Genomic DNA, 23,993 nt, shown 5'->3' on the forward strand with positions numbered 1-23,993 from the left:
TTCACCGCACTTTGTTTTAACAACTGGTTTTAATAGTAAATTTTTCTGTTGCGATCTGGTAGATCTGATTGGGTTAGGCCGCTGCAACATATCAGAGAGGTAATTGGGCCCTGTACCATTTAGAGATTTGTACACCAGCAGCAATACTTTAAAGTCAATTCTGTAGCTTACTGGAAGCCAGTGAAGGGACCTTAGAATTGGAGTAATGTGCTCTGTTCTTTTTGTTCGTGTGAGAACCCTAGCCGCTGCATTTTGAACCAGCTGAAGTCGTTTGATGGTCTTTTTTGTCAGGCCTGTGAAAAGGCCATTGCAGTAATCAACCCTACTAGAGATGAAGGCATATATTAGTTTTTCCAGATCATGTTTTGACATAAGTCCTCTTAGTTTGGAAATGTTTTTTAGGTGATAAAATGCCGGTTTAGTGATTGCTTTCATGTGACTGTCAAAGTTTAGCTCGCTGTCAATGAAAACACCAAGATTTTTAACCATTTCTTTAGTTTTAATCCCTTTTGTGTCAAGAATAGTGGTAATCCTGAGTCTTTCATCTTTTTTTCCAAATAGAATTACTTCTGTTTTATCTGTGTTCAGCTGAAGAAAATTTTGTGACATCCAGCTATTGATTTGATCGATACACTGGTAGAGACATTCAAGGGGGGCATAATCATTTGGTGATAGAGCAAAATAAATTTGGGTATCATCTGCATAGCAGTGATACAAAATTGAATTTTTATTGATAATTTGCCCAAGTGGGAGCATATAAAGGTTGAAAAGTAATGGTCCAAGAATCGACCCCTGGGGGACACCACAGGTCAAGAGCATTGACGTTGAGGAACAATTTCCCAGGGTAACAAAGAAGCTTCTATCTTTTAAGTATGATTTTAACCAATTGATAACTTTACCAGTCAATCCAACCCAGTGTTCAAGTCGATACAGCAGTATGCTGTGATCAACAGTATCAAAAGCTGCACTGAGGTCCAGTAATACCAGGACCGATGTTTTGCCTGCATCAGTATTAAGACGTATGTCATTTATAACTTTAATCAGCGCTGTTTCAGTGCTATGATTGGCACGAAATCCTGACTGAAAATTATCAAAACGGCTGTTTGATATCAAGAAGGCAGTTAATTGATTGAAGACAATTTTTTCCAGGATTTTCCCGATGAATGGTAGATTTGATATTGGCCTGTAATTATTTAACACTGAAGGATCCAGATTATTTTTTTTTAAGAAGGGGCTTTACAACATCTTTTTTTAGGGACACAGGAACAACACCAGTCTCCAAGGATGTATTAATAATTTGAAGCACATCTGTAATTATAAGATGAAGAACAGACTTAAAAAAGTTGGTGGGCAGAATGTCCAGTTCAGATGTTGAGGAACTGAGATTTTGTACAGTTTTTTCAAGAGTCTCATAATCAATTAAACAAAATTCTGACATTGTGTTAAAGTTCTGTGTCATTGGTGATTGCAGTTTTTCAATTTTTTGCAACTGAGATATATTATGAGAAATATTCTGCCGTATTTTATCAATTTTACCTTTGAAGAAGGATGCAAACTCATTGCATTTATTAACTGAGAGAAGTTCAGGTGCTAATTGTGGTGGGGGATTAGTTAGCTTCTCTACTGTTGAAAATAGCACACGGGCATTGTTCATATTCCTGCTGATGATATTGGAGAAGAAAGACTGTCTTGCTTTACGAATTTCATAATTATAATTACAAAGCATCTCTTTATGGATTTGATAATGGATGTGAAGTTTAAATTTACGCCATTTTCTTTCAGTCTTTCTACATTCTCTCTTTAGCAGTTTAACAGCCGGGTACTGCTTCCATGGTGCTTTCTGCTTATCATTGACTCTTTTTATTTTGAATGGAGCAATATCATCCATAATTTGGGTCATATTTAAATTAAAAAATTCCAGTAAATCATCTACAGAGTCTGACATTTTGGTTGAGTTCTGAGAGAGAGCTTGCTTAAAAAGAGCACATGTGTTGTCGTTTATGACTCTCCTGCCTATAGTCGTTGAGCTATTCTGAATGTGAGGAGACATAGAAACTTCAAAGAAAACACAGAAATGATCAGATAAGGCCAGGTCAACAACAGTATAAGAAACAGTAAGACCCTTTGTGATGACGAGGTCAAGAGTATGACCACGAGAGTGGGTCGGTCCCTGTACATGTTGTACTAGGTTAAAGTTATCAATAATTGCAAATAGTTCTTTGGCATAAATGTTATCAGTATTATCTACATGCAAGTTAAAATCCCCAGATATAATCCCATGTGATCTCGTTTGGACGGCAAACCTGTTGGTACAGTTAAACGCAGCACATGAATGAGGCATCTTTAGTCTCTGCTTTGCCCCATCGAATATGGCAGCGAGGATGACGTATGATTCTACGCAGAAGGCGGCGTCTATGTTTGTCTATGACTTCCCGGTTGGCGGGATTCTCGCAATGCAGTGTGCGCATGATCAAAAGTGGAACGAAGTCTCGCTACCACAAGATAACGCGCGATTTCATAAGACTCTTTACTGGCTGTCTGTGGTGTACAGTACGTTTGTAAATGTTATGCGCTCTTTTATCATCGTGGGAATTGATTATAGCTCTAAATAAATATTGAAGTTTTTTTTAAAGAATCCGTATAACTTTATTTATATGCCCGTATACTACGTTTATTGAATCAAATCCGTATAAAATACAGACATTCCGTATAGGTTGACATGTATGACCGTGTCACCTGCACGCAGACGCTCTGCCCCATGCTCACCATGCCCATGGTCAGCATCAGTCTCATCCTCGCCGTCATCCGAGCTTTCTTCTCTTATCTCATCACCGGAGTCGAGAGTACCTCTCCTAGGTTCAAACTGGTACCCTTCTAAGCCATAGCCTGCTTGCAGTGTGTCTTGCGGGATCTCTTCGTATGATTCGACAGAGCTGTCGCTTTCACTTGATGCGCCCGACGCCATGATTACACGCTTATCTCCTCTATTTCGGAGAGTTCCGTTAGTGCAGTGGGTAGCGCTGACGTCACGGTCTTTTAAAAATGGCGACTCTTGTGCGGTTTAGCGTATAAAGTATTATATTTACAATTACCAAGATATTTCGTTGTTTTCTAGTACATAAATTTGATAGAATACTTAAGAATACGTTACTTTGTCACATCAGCAACCGTATATATTATATTTTGTACCCCTTTAAACTAGAATGCTAGAACACTAGGGGAGAGTGTATACCTGCACCAAGCCACATACCAAGGACGTGCACAGGATTATTGAGGGGCAGGGGCTCAAAGTCAGAAAAAGGGCAGCAAGTGCATGATTTTTTTTCCTGGTCCTTTCCAAAATCTGGAAATGTAGAATTAAAATTAATGTACTTATAGGAAGGTAAGTACTTAGCTACAGTGGTGCTTGAAAGTTTGTGAACCCTTTAGAATTTTCTATATTTCTGCATAAATATGACCTAAAACATCATCAGATTTTCACACAAGTCCTAAAAGTAGATAAAGAGAACCCAGTTAAACAAATGAGACAAAAATATTATACTTGGGGGCGTCGTGGCTCGGGTGGTTAGGGCGTCGTGCCATGAATGCGGGCGACCCGGGTTCGGTTCCGGCCCGGGGTCGTTTCCCGGTCCCTTCCCGTCTCTCTCCCGCTCGTTTCCTGTCTCTACACTGTCCTATCCAATGGAGGTGCAAAAAGCCCAAAAAAAATATCTTTAAAAAAAAAAAAAAATATTATACTTGGTCATTTATTTATTGAGGAAAATGATCTAATATTACATATCTGTGAGTGGCAAAAATATATGAACCTCTAGGATTAGCAGTTAATTTGAAGGTGAAATTAGAGTCAGGTGTTTTCAATCAATGGGATGACAATCAGGTGTGAGTGGGCACCCTGTTTTATTTAAAGAACAGGGATCGATCAAAGTCTGATCTTCACAACACATATTTGTGGAACTGTATCATAGTATGAACAAAGAAGATTTCTGAGGACCTCAGAAAAAGCGTTGTTGATGCTCATCAGGCTGGAAAAGGTTACAAAACCATCTCTAAAGAGTTTGGACTCCACCAATCCACAGTCAGAGAGATTGTGTACAATGGAGGAAATTCAAGACCATTGTTACCCTCCCCAGGAGTGGTCAACCAACAAAGATCACTCCAAGAGCAAGGCGTGTAACAGTCAGTGAGGTCACAAAGGACCCCAGGGTAACTTCTAAGCAACTGAAGGCCTCTCTCACATTGGCTAATGTTAATGTTCATGAGTCCACCATCAGGAGGACACTGAACAACAATGGTGTGCATGGCAGGGTTGCAAGGAGAAAGCCACTGCTCTCCAAAAAGAACATTGCTGCTCGTCTGCAGTTTGCTAAAGAGCATGTGGACAAGCCAGAAGGCTATTGGAAAAATGTCTTGTGGACGGATGAGACCAAAAGAGAACTTTTTGGTTTAAATGAGAAGCGTTATGTTTGGAGAAAGGAAAACACTGCATTCCAGCATAAGAACCTTATCCCATCTGTGAAACATGGTGGTGGTAGTATCATGGTTTGGGCCTGTTTTGCTGCATCTGGGCCAGGACGGCTTGCCATCATTGATGGAACAATGAATTCTGAATTATACCAGAGAATTCTAAAGGAAAATGTCAAGACATCTGTCCATGAACTGAATCTCAAGAGAAGGTGGGTCATGCAGCAAGACAACGACCCTAAGCACACAAGTCGTTCTACCAAAGAATGGTTAAAGAAGAATAAAGTTAATGTTTTGGAATGGCCAAGTCAAAGTCCTGACCTTAATCCAATCGAAATGTTGTGGAAGGACCTGAAGTGAGCAGTTCATGTGAGGAAACCCACCAACATCCCAGAGTTGAAGCTGCTCTGTATGGAGGAATGGGCTAAAATTCCTCCAAGCCGGTGTGCAGGACTGATCAACAGTTACCACAAACGTTTAGTTGCAGTTATTGCTGCACAAGGGGGTCACACCAGATACTGAAAGCAAAAGTTCACATACTTTTACCACTCACAGATATGTAATATTGGATCATTTTCCTCAATAAATAAATGACCAAGTATAATATTTTTGTCTCATTTGTTTAACTGGGTTCTCTTTATCTACTTTTAGGACTTGTGTGAAAATCTGATGATGTTTGAGGTCATATTTATGCAGAAATATAGAAAATTCTGAAGGGTTCACAAACTTTCAAGCACCACTGTATGTGTCCTGTGTTGGTAAAAGTGATATGGAATTGCCATTTCTTTTGTGTCAGCAAAATTGTCACTCACATTATCATAGGCTTGGAAGACATGCAAAGCAATAAAACACTGGTGCATTATTAGGCTTTTTTATTGTTAAAGATTTAACATTGAACAGTGAAACCTGAACTTTGAACAAATAAGTAAATAGCCTAATGGACAAAATGATAAAAATCAGTCCTTCCTCTTATAAGGTAGAAGCCTAACATTCCAGGGGCCTTAAAGCAGTAACCTTCTGGGGGCCATGTCCCTGTAGATATTAATGACCTCATTGTGATTTATGGGTATGTCTTTTTCAATCGAGAGGAGAAGGAGATCAGAGAGCCTCTCTTCTTTGCATAGGCTTCTGAGTACATTTTTCACAAGCTTTTGTTTTTGTTATCTGTGGTTGGTAGAAGAGAGCAACTGGACTTGCTTGAAAAGTCTTGAAGACGTTTCGCCTCTCGTCCGAAAAGCATCCTCAGTTCTGTCTGTCTAACAGGGAGTATCAAGTATTTATCCTCTCATGGATCATCATAGAATCCGAATCAGAATGCTGATGGCTGCATTGTAGGTGGCTGATGGATGTCATAGACACCCACCTCTGTTCAGTGATGGTCGTTCCAGGTTGACAAAAATGAACGATCCTCTCTGGCTAAGATGTCTGCCAGTTTTCTGGAAGTCCTCTCATACTCCCGCACCAGTCGAAGGGAACTCATCCCAAAGTGCGTATGACATCTATGACATCTATCAGCCACCTACAATGCAGCCATCAGCATTCTGATTCAGATTCTATGATGATCCATGAGAGGATAAATACTGGATACTCCCTGTTAGACAGACAGAACTGAGGATGCCTTTCGGACGAGAGACGAAACGTCTTCAAGCCTTTTCAAGCAAGTCCAGTTGCTCTCTTCTACCGACCACAGATTACTATGTACCTGGATGACTAAGTATCTTCACAGATATGTTTTTTTTTTTCTAAAACATAACCCACATTTGATTTGAGCACGTTGTGGAAGAGGTCGACGACTAGTTATATATACAAGAGGAGAATGTAAGCTTCCTGACGATATATGATACTTGCATGTACACTGAAGCACGGCCGAGGGAATCGAACAGTAACAGGTCAGGTCACGTCAGTTAACAAGCAGATTATTAAACTACAGAGACTTAAATTACTCGCCCAAATGTCATGTACATACAGTTTGAAGGGCCCAACTGTTAGACCATAACTCACATGTTCAAGCTGCCTCACTGTCACGTCTCCTCTGTTATCATTGTGGCAGCGCAGCGCCTTCTTCCCTCGCACTCACGTCCGCGTGCCCCCTCTCTCTGGCCGCACTCGAGCGGAGCAGCAATGGACAGAGAAGCGGCAGTTCAACGCACACAACCACCCCGGATTACAAGAAAATTGGTAGATTGCCATGGAGTTTTTGTACCGCCGTTGTTTTAAACTTCTAACAGGACTGTATTATTTATTATTAGGATTATTATTATTTTAAAAGGGCAACATTTAATTCGAGGCAAAAAGGGCAGGGGCTCAAGCACCCCTAAAGCCTTATGTGTGCACGTGCCTGCCACATACTATATTATCAAGATCAAAATAAACCACTTGAACCTAGGATAATACTAAAGCTGTACACCAAATTTCATCCAAATCCCTTTACTACTTTTTGAGTTATGTTGGGAACAAGCAAACAAACAAAAAATCCTGGATCTACGTACATATCTGGATTCTGGATCCACATACAGTACATATCTGGATTTGCATCAAAATCTAAGCAATTGTTCCTTGGTTCATGGCTCACCTTTCCTCCAAATTTCATCAAAATTTGTTCTCTACTTTTTGAATTATGTTGGGAACAGCCAAAAAAAATCCTGGATCTGTGTACATATCTGGATCTTGGATCCAGATACAGATCCACATTTGCATCAAAATCTAAGCAACTGTTCCTTGGGCCATGGCCCACCTTTTCTCCAAATTTCATCCAAATCCATTCACCACTTTTTGAATTATGTTGAGAACAAACAAACAAACAAAAAATCCTGGATCTGTGTACATATCTGGATCCTGGATCCACATACATATCTGGATTTGCATCAAAATCTAAGCAATTGTTCCTTGGTTCATGGCTCACCTTTCCTCCAAATTTCATCAAAATTTGTTCTCTACTTTTTGAATTATGTTGGGAACAGCCAAAAAAAAATCCTGGATCTGTGTACATATCTGGATCTTGGATCCAGATACAGATCCACATTTGCATCAAAATCTAAGCAACTGTTCCTTGGGCCATGGCCCACCTTTTCTCCAAATTTCATCCAAATCCATTCACCACTTTTTGAATTATGTTGGGAACAAACAAACAAACAAAAAATCCTAGATCTGTGTACATATCTGGATCCTGGATCCACATACATATCTGGATTTGCATCAAAATCTAAGCAATTGTTCCTTGGCCCATGGCTCACCTTTCCTCCAAATTTCATCAAAATTTGTTCTCTACTTTTTGAATTATGTTGGGAACAGCCAAAAAAAAATCCTGGATCTGTGTACATATCTGGATCTTGGATCCAGATACAGATCCACATTTGCATCAAAATCTAAGCAACTGTTCCTTGGGCCATGGCCCACCTTTTCTCCAAATTTCATCCAAATCCATTCACCACTTTTTGAATTATGTTGGGAACAAACAAACAAACAAACAAAAAATCCTGGATCTGTGTACATATCTGGATCCTGGATCCACATACATATCTGGATTTGCATCAAAATCTAAGCAATTGTTCCTTGGCCCATGGCCCACATTTCCTCCAAATTTCATCTAAATCTGTTCACTATGTTTTGAGTTATGTTGGGAAAAGACAAACAAACAAACAGAAGTGAAAACATAACCTCCTCCAACAACGTTGGCAGAGGTAAAAAAAAAAAAATCTGGAATGTTTAAATGTTCTTTGTAGAACCCTGCAAAAGACAGTTCTAATAAGAACCACCTTAGAAAGAAGCCAAAGAACCATTAAGGAACCTTTTTCTTTTTGCAGGAATCGTCTTTTGCATAACGTGATGGTTAATTCACAAAACAGTTCATTCATTTTGATTCCCTCTGTTAAGTGAATTCAATTCAATCCAATCCAACTTGATTCACAGACAATATATAATACGGGAAAGAAAATTTACTAAAAAGCTTAATACAATTATATATAATAGAAAAAGAATTTGCAAACAATAATTGCTACAATTATTGATGTAAGGTGTGTGTGGTTGTTGAAATAATATACATTTTTGTGTCAATTAATTAACTGAATTGATTCACAAGCACGAGTGAATCACAGTAATTTTTTTATGACAATAAAGTGAACATAACATTGATAAGCTAAAATATTATTCAGCACTGTCCATGTCAGATGACATTCATCCAAACATTTCACTCTTGGGTCCTGGAGTGCAATCCAGAGAACCTTCGGCGTTCTTGTGTAATACATCAGAGTCTGGAGATTTTATAACTTCTTATCAGTGTTAGAGTTATAAACCTTACAAAGTCATTACAGTCGTTCATTCCATGTAACATCCATGCATAACTCTGCTTTGAAAACTTTCTAACTCAAAGTTAGAACTTTACTTCTGACTGTTTCAAATTGCCGATACTGAAGACCAGGGCCGGCTCTAGGTCTTTGGCTGCTCTAGGCGAGATTGAGTTTTGGCGCCCCCCCACCAAGAAAAAAAACCCTCTAATAACATCTAAATAACACTTTAATCTCTATTCAATTACTATTAAACAATGTATGGTGCATGGACAATAAACAAGAAGTCATTTTTATCTTTTTCATTATTGTTATTATTATCATTATTCACATAAAGTGTCACAAAGTACAACCCCGATTCCAAAAAAGTTGGGACAAAGTACAAATTGTAAATAAAAACGGAATGCTATAATTTACAAATCTCAAAAACTGATATTGTATTCACAATAGAACATAGACAACATATCAAATGTCGGAAGTGAGACATTTTGAAATTTCATGCCAAATATTGGCTCATTTGAAATTTCATGACAGCAACACATCTCAAAAAAGTTGGGACAGGGGCAATAAGAGGCTGGAAAAGTTAAAGGTACAAAAAAGGAACAGCTGGAGGACCAAATTGCAACTCATTAGGTCAATTGGCAATAGGTCATTAACATGACTGGGCATAAAAAGAGCATCTTGGAGTGGCAGCGGCTCTCAGAAGTAAAGATGGGAAGAGGATCACCAATCCCCCTAATTCTGCGCCGACAAATAGTGGAGCAATATCAGAAAGGAGTTCGACAGTGTAAAATTGCAAAGAGTTTGAACATATCATCATCTACAGTGCATAATATCATCAAAAGATTCAGAGAATCTGGAAGAATCTCTGTGCGTAAGGGTCAAGGCCAGAAAACCATACTGGGTGCCCATGATCTTCGGGCCCTTAGACGGCACTGCATCACATACAGGCATGCTTCTGTATTGGAAATCACAAAATGGGCTCAGGAATATTTCCAGAGAACATTATCTGTGAACACAATTCACCGTGCCATCTGCCGTTGCCAGCTAAAACTCTATAGTTCAAAGAAGAAGCCGTATCTAAACACGATCCAGAAGCGCAGACGTCTTCTCTGGGCCAAGGCTCATTTAAAATGGACTGTGGCAAAGTGGAAAACTGTTCTGTGGTCAGACGAATCAAAATTTGAAGTTCTTTATGGAAATCAGGGACGCCGTGTCATTCGGACTAAAGAGGAGAAGGACGACCCAAGTTGTTATCAGCGCTCAGTTCAGAAGCCTGCATCTCTGATGGTATGGGGTTGCATTAGTGCATGTGGCATGGGCAGCTTACACATCTGGAAAGACACCATCAATGCTGAAAGGTATATCCAGGTTCTAGAGCAACATATGCTCCCATCCAGACGACGTCTCTTTCAGGGAAGACCTTGCATTTTCCAACATGACAATGCCAAACCACATACTGCATCAATTACAGCATCATGGCTGCATAGAAGAAGGGTCCGGGTACTGAACTGGCCAGCCTGCAGTCCAGATCTTTCACCCATAGAAACATTTGGTGCATCATAAAATGGAAGATACGACAAAAAAGACCTAAGACAGTTGAGCAACTAGAATCCTACATTAGACAAGAATGGGTTAACATTCCTATCCCTAAACTTGAGCAACTTGTCTCCTCAGTCCCCAGACGTTTACAGACTGTTGTAAAGAGAAAAGGGGATGTCTCACAGTGGTAAACATGGCCTTGTCCCAACTTTTTTGAGATGTGTTGTTGTCATGAAATTTAAAATCACCTAATTTTTCTCTTTAAATGATATATTTTCTCAGTTTAAACATCTGATATGTCATCTATGTTCTATTCTGAATAAAATATGGAATTTTGAAACTTCCACATCATTGCATTCCATTTTTATTTACAATTTGTACTTTGTCCCAACTTTTTTGGAATCGGGGTTGTAAAATGACCACACAAATTCAATACATATCTCCATATAATGGGCAAAAACTCTTCCGCACCCTGTTCAAAGTGTAGTGCATGGACAATAAACAAGAAATTATTTTTAGTTTCTTTTTTGCTATTAAAAGTTAAGTCATCTCTGAAGAATTAACAAATTAAATGAATAAAAAATTCTACAATTCTAAATTGTGCAAACTTAAGCACCCTGTTAGGACATCAATGGGCTGTATTTTCAAACAAAAGTGCTATTATGGGTACTTTGTTATTGAAGTCTATTGCTGTTTGCATCTAGTTAGCTAGGCAGACATTGATTCAGGCGTCTAAAATATTAATTTGCCACTATAATGGCTGATATGAGAGATTAGATCAGACTTACCTCTAGACTTGGCTCTATTTGTTTCTTCCTGTAGCCTTCGTTTGGATTTCTTCATTTAAGCACTTGTAGTCTGGGCTACTTTTTGCAGTGGATAGCCATTCTCATTCCCCGATGAACACCGCTCCCCCCGCCCCCCTTATAACCTATCATTGTGCATTTTTAGTAGGCATAAGGAAATCACCGACCACTACTGCGTAGGCTACACTTGTTTTTCAACCTTTTTGAGCCAGGGCGCACTTTTTTCAATGAAAAAATCTCAAGGCACATCACCAATAGAAAATGTTGACTGAAACTAAAACGCTGTTGCCAATATTTACAATATACAGTCATTCTATAATTTTCCACGGTACACTTGGTGATCTTTCACGGCACACTAGTGTTCCGCGGTACTAGATTTCAGCAGCACAGTGGTTGAAAACACTGTACACCACTGATGCACTTGGTAACATCTCCATTCAATAACTCCATCCCTCCTTTTGGGTGGGGTTTTGGTCGCCCTTGGCGCCCCTGGGCACACTTTGAGCTCTAGGCAATTGGCCAAAACAGAGAATAGCCGCGGATGCGCACTTGCGCGCCCGAAGACACACTACAGACAGGGCGAACTACTGTTGAGCGCTTATTGTTTCATGATTAACAACCACCACCACACCCCACCCCACCTCACCTTTTTTGACAAATCGCACCCTGACTACATGCTTTGCTGTACAATTAAATTAGGCTAAGACATTATAATGCTGACTCGTTTTCAGAATAGTGGAAGTCATAATTTTTCTCCCCCCATTTCTGCGCCCCTGGATGGACGCAGCGCCCTTAGCATTTGCCTATATTGCCTATGCCATGGGCCGGCTCTGCTGAAGACTCCTTCCAAAAATCTTACGATGCATTCCATTTGAACTGGGAAGTCGAGTTCCCAGTCAGAAATTTTAACTGGAACACGCCATGAAATCAGATTTCCGGCTTGAAAATTCAGAAGGACCAACCCTGATGTCGAAATCCAAGATGGCTGCTTCACGCCTCAACAGAGTGAAAACTGTAGTAATATACTGCTTATTAGCACTTTTGTTTTATTTGTGTCTCATTAAACCAGTCGTACACACAATACTGTCCAACTTCTGTCAGTGGATGTGTTGTTATGTGCAAAATAACACATAATGTATTGTTCTCAACTGATATTTCTCACAATGGATCACAATGGAGGCGTCCATCTTGGTTTTCCAACTTGGCGCACTAGCGTGCTGTCAACTCAGGTGTGATGTCCAGCCCAGCTCTGACTTCCAAGGAAAATGGAACAGATAATTGAATACACATCTCCTTATAGAAAACTTCACAATCTCAGCAATCCCAGATTGGCTTTTAAAATGTGTTTAGATGGAACTTAGGGTGTATTCAGACCAGGATAGTTCGATAGTTCACTTGCTTTGGTCCGAACCAAATGTTTTTTTTTTATTTTTTCATTTTGGTGCGGGCGGCACGGTGGTGTAGTGGTTAGCGCTGTCGCCTCACAGCAAGAAGGTCCTGGGTTCGAGCCCCGGGGCCGGCGAGGGCCTTTCTGTGTGGAGTTTGCATGTTCTCCCCGTGTCCGCGTGGGTTTCCTCCGGGTGCTCCGGTTTCCCCCACAGTCCAAAGACATGCAGGTTAGGTTAACTGGTGACTCTAAATTGACCGTAGGTGTGAATGTGAGTGTGAATGGTTGTCTGTGTCTATGTGTCAGCCCTGTGATGACCTGGCGACTTGTCCAGGGTGTACCCCGCCTTTCGCCCGTAGTCAGCTGGGATAGGCTCCAGCTTGCCTGCGACCCTGTAGAAGGATAAAGCAGCTAGAGATAATGAGATGAGATGAGATTTTGGTGCGGTTCGCTTTCACACTGTACATTTTAGTAAGCGGACCAAAATCTGTCAACAAAGCCACGCACCCTGAGGTCATTCAGCTATTGGTCAGAGACGACACGCACACAAAGCGTTAAGTTCAAAAGTAGTCATGGAGGCTTTCCGTGCTGTTATTCTTTTTAATGTCATCAAAGCTATATGTTTTTTCCAGTTTTTATTGTTTTCACAATTGTGCGATTACTATGCTGTTGTACAAGTAATTAATCAACGACGACGACAAAGGGCAAGGCGGCTACGGAGGATAGCGCTGATGAGCGCACATCATGTTGTGACAGTTCTGGCTCTTCACGCAATAGATGAATTTCTTTTTTGCGTCGCTAGTACCGCCACTTTTTGAAAGAATGTCCCTGATTTTAATGTAGGTCTGACGGAGTTTCTTCACTTTTAGCCGACATTGTTCTGGGGAGCGCGTGAACCCCTTCTCCTTCATTTTCTCACTGAATACAGCAAACACGTCGGCATTTTTGTGTGTTCTCTCCAAAAGCTCAGATATGTGGACATCTGCCCATATATCCACAAGGGTACGCGTTTCTTCCTCGGCCCACGTTTGCCCCCTACTCATTTTTTGTACTCTGTAGTCTAGCCTACCACTGGTCTGAATGACTGAACGACTGTTGTAAGGTTCCCTTGACAACCGAAACAGTGTTTGCACTTTGCGGTGGAGTGTCAAGACTCTGTTTCCCATAATGCTCGACAAACGACGGAAGCTCCCGAGGTACAAAAAAAGCAAAACTGTCGGATTAGGTCCGGTCTGCTTTCACACCTCCAAAAGATCCGCACCAGGGTTCCTTTGGTCCGGACCGAGTCCGACCTTGCAGCTCGGTCTCGGTCCGCTTGTTTGGTCCGGACCAGAGTTCGGTGGTTTGTATTCAGACCAACCCAAAAGGTCCGGACCAAGGGAAATTTGGTTTGTTTGGTCGTTTGGTCCGGACCAAACAACGTAGGTGTGAATACGCCATTAGAAGCCATGCAAGTCCCTGTTTAAGCTGTTACTCTAGAAACAATAACATAGTAGAATAAGAACGTTAATACACATAAACCTGGAAATCATCCATTCACCAAAATGTGTTTGAGAGAGAGAGAGAGAGAATCATCCTGAGGAAAGAAGTGCCTGAGGAAAGACATGAAGAATCAATACTGTCAGAGAGATAAATATCCAAGGACACCGTAAAATGAAAGAGGGAGAGATGAGGAAAGAAAAGTGTGGTTGAAAGTGAGGAAGAAAAATGCAAAGATGTCCAGAATCCTGAAAGAGAAAAATGAAGGTAGAGAAAACAAGGTACAGTGATGGCCAGGAGTCTTTTTTTTTTCAAGCTGCTCTTTTAAAGAGGCTGATTTGCTTTTTCCAGCATCCTGCCTGGTCCTCCAGAGGAGAGAACCCTAATGCCAGTCTAATGGTGCTGTCAGCCAGGCAGCGTTGATCTGAGCGCCTGGAAATCAAGGTTTTAGACAGGTGGAAACACACCAAGCTGAAGTTTCCCAGCAGTCTGGTACTGCAAAGCTTTTTAATATGTGTGATGCATCTCTTCAGATAATTACCAAGCAGAGAAAATGCCAATGTGGTGTTTCTCTGTTGCATCAGTCTGTCAGTACCTGGAAGACTTCATAAGCATCATGATGATGACGATGATGATAAAAAAAGCTTTACGGAGCCATCGCCTAATGGTTAGTGAAACAGCTTTAGGACCTAAAGGTTGCTGGTATGATTCCCTGGACCAGCAGGAATGGCTAAAGTGCCCTTGAGCAAGGCACCTAACCTCCATCTGCTCCCCAGGCTGTTCTGGATATGTTGTACATCAATCAGTGCGTTTACATGCACATAGAGAAAATCGAATTTCTGCCGTTGCTCGACTGAAATCGAAGCTCTAAATGGCATGGAAACACCTTAGCTAGGCTGAAATTGAACCGAACTTGATTTCTCGCAATCGAGCTACACGACCTAGATTATGCGATTTCTGCCGAGCTACTTAGTGCATGTAAACCCTATCGAGATACGTAGTCGAACCGCTTACTTCAGCGCTGCCCCTTCCGGAAGTGACGAGTGACGAGACCACAAGCGGGAAACACAACAGCCTCGGTCGGCATGACAACGAATCATGACAACGGCATGAATCTTTTCTTTTTGTGGCATTGTTTGCACTGTTAAAATTTAGCTCACTTACTGTATCACCAAATACATCTGTACAGCTGTTGCATAGCTGTGAATTGTGTACATAAAGAAGTCATTGTATTTGTATGTATATATATATATATATATATATATATATATATATATATATATATATATATATGTCCAACATCTGAAGAATGTCAATAAAAACAAAACAATTGAACTGTGTGCTTATTAAGACATAAGTTAAATTGTAAGCAAAAAAAAAAAATTTTTTGTAAGCAAAAAAAATGGACTTTAGAAAAATATACAATTGTGCAAAATAAGTTGTCTTACAAAACAGTGGTCTGCGCCGGACAGTTTGTAGCCATACAGTCTGTTAGAGCAAGCCTAACAGCTTGAGCACGGAACTGCCAGTGTTGCCAGATTGGGAGGTTTTAAGTGCATTTTGGCGGATTTTAACATGTTTTGGGCTGGAAACGTCAGCAGTATCTGGCAACACTTTAGCTCTTCTTCATGACGACAACCGGAAATGTACCAACACGATGGGGCGTGTAGCGCCACCTGTGGCTCAGGTGCACAATGCACCTTACACAATAGCTCGATTTCACAGTTGCATGTAGGATTGGATTTCTCTGGCACCCCTGCTGGGACCCTTTGCTCGATTACCGACAGTTGCTCGATTTGGATGTGCATGTAAACGTACTGACTGTGGATAACAGCGTCTGCAAAATGCCATGAAAGGAGAACTGAAGTCATTTTTAAACTTGCTTTATTTCTTAATTAACGTGTTCTTCAATTACGTTTTTGGTTTTATTAACCTTATATCGTGACTCGTATTGGCAACTAATTGCAATTAAATATTATACTTATCGGCCTATTCGGGTTTTAGCCGTGTTGAATTTAGTTTGTTTGGTCCACGGCAGGCGTCACTTATCCGCATGATCTTCACGAGACTTGTGCGAGACTTCGAAATGTGAAGTGTCCACCAGGTGTCAGTGCCGCCATTTTGAAAACTGTTTTCCAAACGAAGTATTGCACAAAAACGAGTTTAAATGACGATTACTGCCAACTTTTTTCAAACTTTCCTGATCGCTATCAAAACAAACAAAACTTACAGCTTGATTACATCGGCATTCAAAAGAAGGCGCGCGCGTCTTTTGACAACGTTGGTAGATGTTGGTCACTTTGATTTCCGCTGTATGTTTTACTTCCGTCCTACGATGTCTCGCACAGGTCTCAACGAATCTTGTTTAAGGCCATTGCTTTGACATATGGACTGATATGAAAATCTCATCTCATCTCATTATCTCTAGCCGCTTTATCCTGTCCTACAGGGTCGCAGGCAAGCTGGAGCCTATCCCAGCTGACTACGGGTGAAAGGCGGGGTACACCCTGGACAAGTCGCCAGGTCATCACAGGGCTGATACATAGACACAGACAACCATTCACACTCACATTCACACCTACGGTCAATTTAGAGTCACCAGTTAACCTAACCTGCATGTCTTTGGACTGTGGAGGAAACCGGAGCGCCCGGAGGAAACCCACGCGGACACGGGGAGAACATGCAAACTCCGCACAGAAAGGCCCTCGCCGGCCACGGGGCTCGAACCCGGACCGTCTTGCTGTGAGGTGACAGCGCTAACCACTACACCACCGTGCCACCCCTTTAATATAATGTAAAAAATAATAATGAATGAGACCATCAATGACGGTGTAACTCACTCCGACCCCGTCTAGTCCAGAAGGAACGATCTAAAGTGGGCCACCTTGCACAATAAATGTTACAAGCTATATACACTACATACAAGCTATATATAGAAGCAATATCCACCATAGGAATACCGACCTATTTGCCAGTAAGAATCCAAAACGGTGAGGAATTGTCTGAGAAGAAGCGATTTTTGTTGAACTGCTTAAGGCATTAAGGCTTCATTAGTCCATAACTTCATTAATAATTGTAAATAAGCAAATCTGGGTAGAATTATGCACCCTAGATACCCCTACCTTCATGCCAGAAAGAATCAAAATTGGTGAAGAACTGAGGGAGAAGAAGAGATTTGTGTGGAAACTGCTCATTAGGGATTGATTAATTACTCCATATCTTCATTATTAAAAAAGAATAAAAATCAGTGAAGGACTGAGAGAGAAGAAGCAATTTTCGTGAAATGTGGACGACGCCGGACAGACAACACATGATGGCATGAACTCATCACCTGTCGGCCGGATAAGCTAATAAAGGTATTCATTGTTTTATCCATATATGTACAGTGGGCTGAAATGTCTGATCCTGGAATGTTCTTTAATTCTTCATTCTGATTGGTCAAAAGGTGTTGATTAATTTTCTAAAAGAGCAGCTCTGACCATAGTTCCAGCTCCAAATCATGTTATAATTTCTATAGTAACGACGTATACAAGGACCTGTATGGCAAAGGTTAATTATTAATAATAAAAAAAAGTGTTATTTAGATTTTGATACGGTGAAGTATTCTAGAAGGAGATGCTATTGTACATTTCTGGAAGGAGTCTCCACCGTCAGAGCTTTATAACAAAAATATAAAGCTGTAACTTTCCAACACTGCAAAGTCTTCAGAGCAGAGATTTCAGATTTCTCAGTAACATGACAAACAAATGATGACTTTTTGTCTTATTAACCTGGTGACGGAATATTTACTTGTCTGTCATGGTGAAGAGGGAGCTGAGCCGGAAGGCAAAGCTTTCGATTTACCAGTCAATCTACGTTCCAACCCTTTCCTGTGGTCATGAGCTTTGGGTAGTGACCGAAAGGATAAGATCATGGATATAGGCAGGTGGAATGAGCTTTCTCCGTAGGGTGGCTGGGCTCACCCTTAGAGATAGGGTGAGGAGCTCAGACATCCGGAGGGATCTCGGAGTCGAGCCGCTGCTCTTTCATGTCGAAAAGAGTCAGCTGAGGTGGTTCAGGCATCTGATTAGGATGCCTCCTGGGCGCCTTCCTTTGGAGGTTTTCCAGACACTTCCAACTGGGAGGAGACCTCAGTGTAGACCCAGAACACGCTGGAGATATATATCTGATCTGGCCTGGGAGTGCCTTGGGATCCCCCAGGAGGAACTGGAAAGCATTGCTGGAGAGAGGGACGCCTGGAATACCCTGCTTAGCCTGCTGCCACCGCGACCCAACTTCAGATAAGTGGAAGAAAATGGATGGATGGATGGATGGATGGATGGAAAAGGATGGGAATATTTATTAAAGGGGAACAGAGGGCAATATATAGAGTAAATATAACAATAAAACACACATTAACGAACCTTATTCAAGACTTACAAAAGTTTTTTGTTCTAAGGTTGGAAAGTTATAGTGTTTTGAAAGTAGCTCGAGCAAACTATTTCCGCAGTTTGAACAGCCCGCCATGATATTAATTTTATCCAATCAGAATGCACGTTCATTTTCTCTGCATAACACTCATGACGTATGTATGTGCCCAGTTGTGTTGGCTCATTGAGGTTGGGAATAGCACGTGTGAATCGGAAACTAGGATGAATTGTAAGTGATCGGCTACACAATGCCACAGTGTGTTGCTTTCGGGTGTAATAACAGGACCGATGGAAAGCATAACGATCCTCCAGACGTGTCTTTTCACTCGTTTCTGCTGAAAAACACCAAGCGAGTTCGAGCTTTCTTCTCTTCTTTCGTCATCACCGGAGTCGAGAGTACCTCTCCTAGGTTCAAACTGGTACCCTTCTAAGCCATAGCCTGCTTGCAGTGTGTCTTGCGGGATCTCTTCGTATGATTCGACAGAGCTGTCGCTTTCACTTGATGCGCCCGACGCCATGATTACACGCTTCTCTCCTAGTGCAGTGGGTAGGGCTGACGTCACGGTCTTTTAAAAATGGCGACTCTTGTGCCGTTTAGCGTACCGACTATTATATTTACAATTACCAAGATATTTCGTTGTTTTCTAGTATATAAATTTGATAGAATACTTAAGAATACGGTACTTTGTCACATCAGCAACTGTATATATTATATTTGGTACCCCTTTAACTACTTATTAACTGAGTGCGAGGTCTTTATGGGAAAATATCAGACCAAGGTCTTGACAGTGCGGACCGATCTGTAGCAATAGTCTGATATTTTCCCGTAAAGACCAAGCAAGTGAGGTTAATAAGAAGTTTATTATATGGCTTTTTTATTTCTAAGATTAAAATCGCGGCGGCACGGTGGTGTAGTGGTTAGCGCTGTCGCCTCACAGCAAGAAGGTCCTGGGTTCGAGCCCCGGGGCCAGTGAGGGCCTTTCTGTGTGGAGTTTGCATGTTCTCCCCGTGTCCGCGTGGGTTTCCTCCGGGTGCTCCGGTTTCCCCCACAGTCCAAAGACATGCAGGTTAGGTTAACTGGCGACTCTAAATTGACCGTAGGTGTGAATGTGAGTGTGAATGGTTGTCTGTGTCTATGTGTCAGCCCTGTGATGACCTGGCGACTTGTCCAGGGTGTACCCCGCCTTTCGCCCGTAGTCAGTTGGGATAGGCTCCAGCTTGCCTGCGACCCTGTAGAAGGATAAAGCGGCTAGAGATAATGAGATAATGAGATGAGATTAAAATCGCCGGCCATTATAATGAGACAGGATGCTGCTTTCAGTCATGTCATATCTGTAACGTCGTTGAGTCACGCATGCAGAATAAACAGCTAGCGGCTTCAAAACTGAATTTCTGTTAGCAGTTAGAGGTTTATGAATAATCTTCGTTGCTCATTTCTTGAATAACTCGCTGACTCTTGTTTGTCTTTTGGCTGTTTTTGATTCCGTTTTGATTTCTAATTCATCTTTTTTGGTCTTTTTTTTTTGCAACATTGAAAGCCGGCGCCTCGGGAAAAAAAAAATCCGTAATCGCCTACAGGCATTATGGGAAAATTCTGCCCGCCAAGGAACCAATCAGAGTGCATGATTTTACTGGAAATAGCTTGTTCCATATAATAAAACTGCAATAAATACATAAGCAGTAACAGGAACTAACTTGTCTTATGGATGCTCCACAACATAAAATGCAACTTAAATTAAAAAAAATAGTCAGATACAGTGGTGCTTGAAAGTTTGTGAACCCTTTAGAATTTTCTATATTTCTGCATAAATATGACCTAAAACATCATCAGATTTTCACACAAGTCCTAAAAGTAGATAAAGAGAACCCAGTTAAACAAATGAGACAAAAATATTATACTTGGTCATTTATTTATCAAAGAAAATAATCAAATGTTACATATCTGTGAGTGGCAAAAGTACGGTATGTGAACTTTTGCTTTCAGTATCTGGTGTGACTCCCTTGTGCAGCAATAACTGCAAGTAAACATTTCCGGTAACTGTTGATCAGTCCTGCACACCAGCTTGGTGGAATTTTAGCCCGTTCCTCCATACAGAACAGCTTCAACTCTGGGATGTTGGTGGGTTTCCTCACATGAACTGCTCGCTTCAGGTCCTTCCACAACATTTCGATTGGATTAAGGTCAGGACTTTGACTTGGCCATTCCAAAACATTAACTTTATTCTTCTTTAACCATTCTTTGGTAGAACGACTTGTGTGCTTAGGGTCGTTGTCTTGCTGCATGACCCACCTTCTGTTGAGATTCAGCTCATGGACAGATGTCCTGACTTTTTCCTTTAGAATTCACTGGTATAATTCAGAATTCATTGTTTCATCAATGATGGCATGCCGTCCTGGCCCAGATGCAGCAAAACAGGCCCAAACCATGATACTACCACCACCATGTTTCACAGATGGGATAAGGTTCTTATGCTGGAATGCAGTGTTTTCCTTTCTCCAAACATAACGCTTCTCATTTAAACCAAAAAGTTCTATTTTGGTCTCATCCGTCCACAAAACATTTTTCCAATAGCCTTCTGGCTTGTCCACATGATCTTTAGCAAACTGCAGACAAGAAGCAATGTTCTTTTTGGAGAGCAGTGGCTTTCTCCTTGCAACCCTGCCATGCACACCATTGTTGCTCAGTGTTCTCCTGATGGTGGACTCATGAACATTAACATTAGCCAATGTGAGAGAGGCCTTCAGGTGCTTAGAAGTTACCCTGGGGTCCTTTGTGACCTCACCGACTATTACACGCCTTGCTCTTGGAGTGATCTTTGTTGGTCGACCACTCCTGGGGAGGGTAACAATGGTCTTGAATTTCCTCCATTTGTACACAATCTGTCTGACTGTGGATTGGTGGAGTCCAAACTCTTTAGAGATGGTTTTGTAACCTTTTCCAGCCTGATGAGCATCAACAACGCTTTTTCTGAGGTCCTCAAAAATCTCCTTTGTTCATGCCATGATACACTTCCACAAACGTGTGTTGTGAAGATCAGACTTTGATAGACCCCTGTTCTTTAAATAAAACAGGGTGCCCACTCACACCTGATTGTCATCCCATTGATTGAAAACACCTGACTCTAATTTCACCTTCAAATTAACTGCTAATCCTAGCGGTTCACATACTTTTGCCACTCACAGATATGTAATATTGGATCATTTTCCTCAATAAATAAATGACCGAGTATAATATTTTTGTCTCATTTGTTTCACTGGGTTCTCTTTATCTACTTTTAGGACTTATGTGAAAATCTGATGATGGTGTAGGTCATATTTATGCAGAAATATAGAAAATTCTGAAGGGTTCACAAATTTTCAAGCACCACTGTGTGTCTATCATGCTTTAAGAAATGAAAATGTAATGTTCAGGAAAATCCCCATGCTATCAGAGGAATAAAACATGATTGGATGTGCTATTATAGGAAAACAATAGGCTTCATCACACCAATCTGTTGTTGATTATTTTCCTATAACAGCACACCCCAAAGTGTTTTTTTCCTTACTGATATGCCATTTGATTGCTAATTGGCTTTAATGAAAAAAAAGCTTAATTTTACATTTTAACAATAGCTAAGGATTTTTTTTTTGAGACGTTTTAGAAAAATGTCACAAAAGTCGTGTTTAATGTGAGGAAATCTGACGCGTTTGTGACGGATGTGCGATGATCTACGGTTGCTTTAAATAGTTCTATCACCAGGCTGCTAGTCTCACATCTTTTAACAGCTCTGTGCTTAGATTAGGTTCTGACTCACTGTTAAGTCATTGGATAAAAGCATCTGCCGAACGAATAGATCTAAATATACTGTAGATATTTATTGTTTACGTATACAGTATGTACAGTGGTGCTTGAAAGTTTGTGAACCCTTTAGAATTTTCTATATTTCTGCATAAATATGACCTAAAACATCATCAGATTTTCACACAAGTCCTAAAAGTAGATAAAGAGAACCCAGTTAAACAAATGAGACAAAAATATTATACTTGGTCATTTATTTATTGAGGAAAATGATCCAATATTACATATCTGTGAGTGGCAAAAGTATGTGAACCTTTGCTTTCAGTATCTGGTGTGACCCCCTTGTGCAGCAATAACTGCGACTAAATGTTTCCGGTAACTGTTGATCAGTCCTGCACACCGGCTTGGAGGAATTTTAGCCCGTTCCTCCATACAGAACAGCTTCAACTCTGGGATGTTGGTGGGTTTCCTCACATGAACTGCTCGCTTCAGGTCCTTCCACAACATTTCGATTGGATTAAGGTCAGGACTTTGACTTGGCCATTCCAAAACATTAACTTTATTCTTCTTTAACCATTCTTTGGTAGAACGACTTGTGTGCTTAGGGTCGTTGTCTTGCTGCATGACCCACCTTCTCTTGACATTCAGTTCATGGACAGATGTCTTGACATTTTCCTTTAGAATTCGCTGGTATAATTCAGAATTCATCGTTCCATCAATGATGGCAAGCCGTCCTGGCCCAGATGCAGCAAAACAGAACCAAACCATGATACTACCACCACCATGTCTCACAGATGGAATAAGGTTCTTATGCTGGAATGCAGTGTTTTCCTTTCTCCAAACATAACGTTTCTCATTTAAACCAAAAATATCTATTTTGGTCTCATCAGTCCACAAAACATTTTTCCAATAGCCTTCTGGCTTGTCCACGTGATCTTTAGCAAACTGCAGATGAACAGCAATGTTCTTTTTGGAGAGCAGTGGCTTTCTCCTTCCAACCCTGCCATGCACACCATTGTTGTTCAGTGTTCTCCTGATGGTGGACTCATGAACATTAACATTAGCCAATGTGAGAGAGGCCTTCAGTTACTTAGAAGTTACCCTGGGGTCCTTTGTGGCCTCGCCGACTATTACACGCCTTGCTCTTGGAGTGATCTTTGTTGGTCAACCACTCCTGGGGAGGCTAATAGTGGTCTTGAATTTCCACTATTTCTACACTATCTGTCTGACTGTGGATTGGTGGAGTCCAAACTCTTTAGAGATGGTTTTGTAACCTTTTCCAGCCTGATGAGCATCAACAATGCTTTTTCTGAGGTCCTCAGAAATCTCCTTTGTTCGTGCCATGATACACTTCCACAAACATGTGTTGTGAAGATCAGACTTTGATAGATCCCTGTTCTTTAAATAAAACAGGGTGCCCACTCACACCTGATTGTCATCCCATTGATTGAAAACACCTGACTCTGATTTCACCTTCAAATGAACTGCTAATCCTAGAGGTTCACATACTTTTGCCACTCACAGATATGTAATATTGGATCATTTTCCTCAATAAATAAATGACCAAGTATAATATTTTTGTCTCATTTGTTTAACTGGGTTCTCTTTATCTACTTTTAGGACTTGTGTGAAAATCTGATGATGTTTTAGGTCATATTTATGCAGAAAAGTAGAAAATTCTAAAGGGTTCACAAACTTTCAAGCACCACTGTAGGTGTTCTCATCTCATCTCATCTCATTATCTCTAGCCGCTTTATCCTTCTACAGGGTCGCAGGCAAGCTGGAGCCTATCCCAGCTGACTACGGGCGAAAGGCGGGGTACACCCTGGACAAGTCGCCAGGTCATCA

This window comes from Neoarius graeffei, chromosome 6 (assembly GCF_027579695.1).
Source record: "Neoarius graeffei isolate fNeoGra1 chromosome 6, fNeoGra1.pri, whole genome shotgun sequence".
NCBI lineage: Eukaryota > Metazoa > Chordata > Actinopteri > Siluriformes > Ariidae > Neoarius > Neoarius graeffei.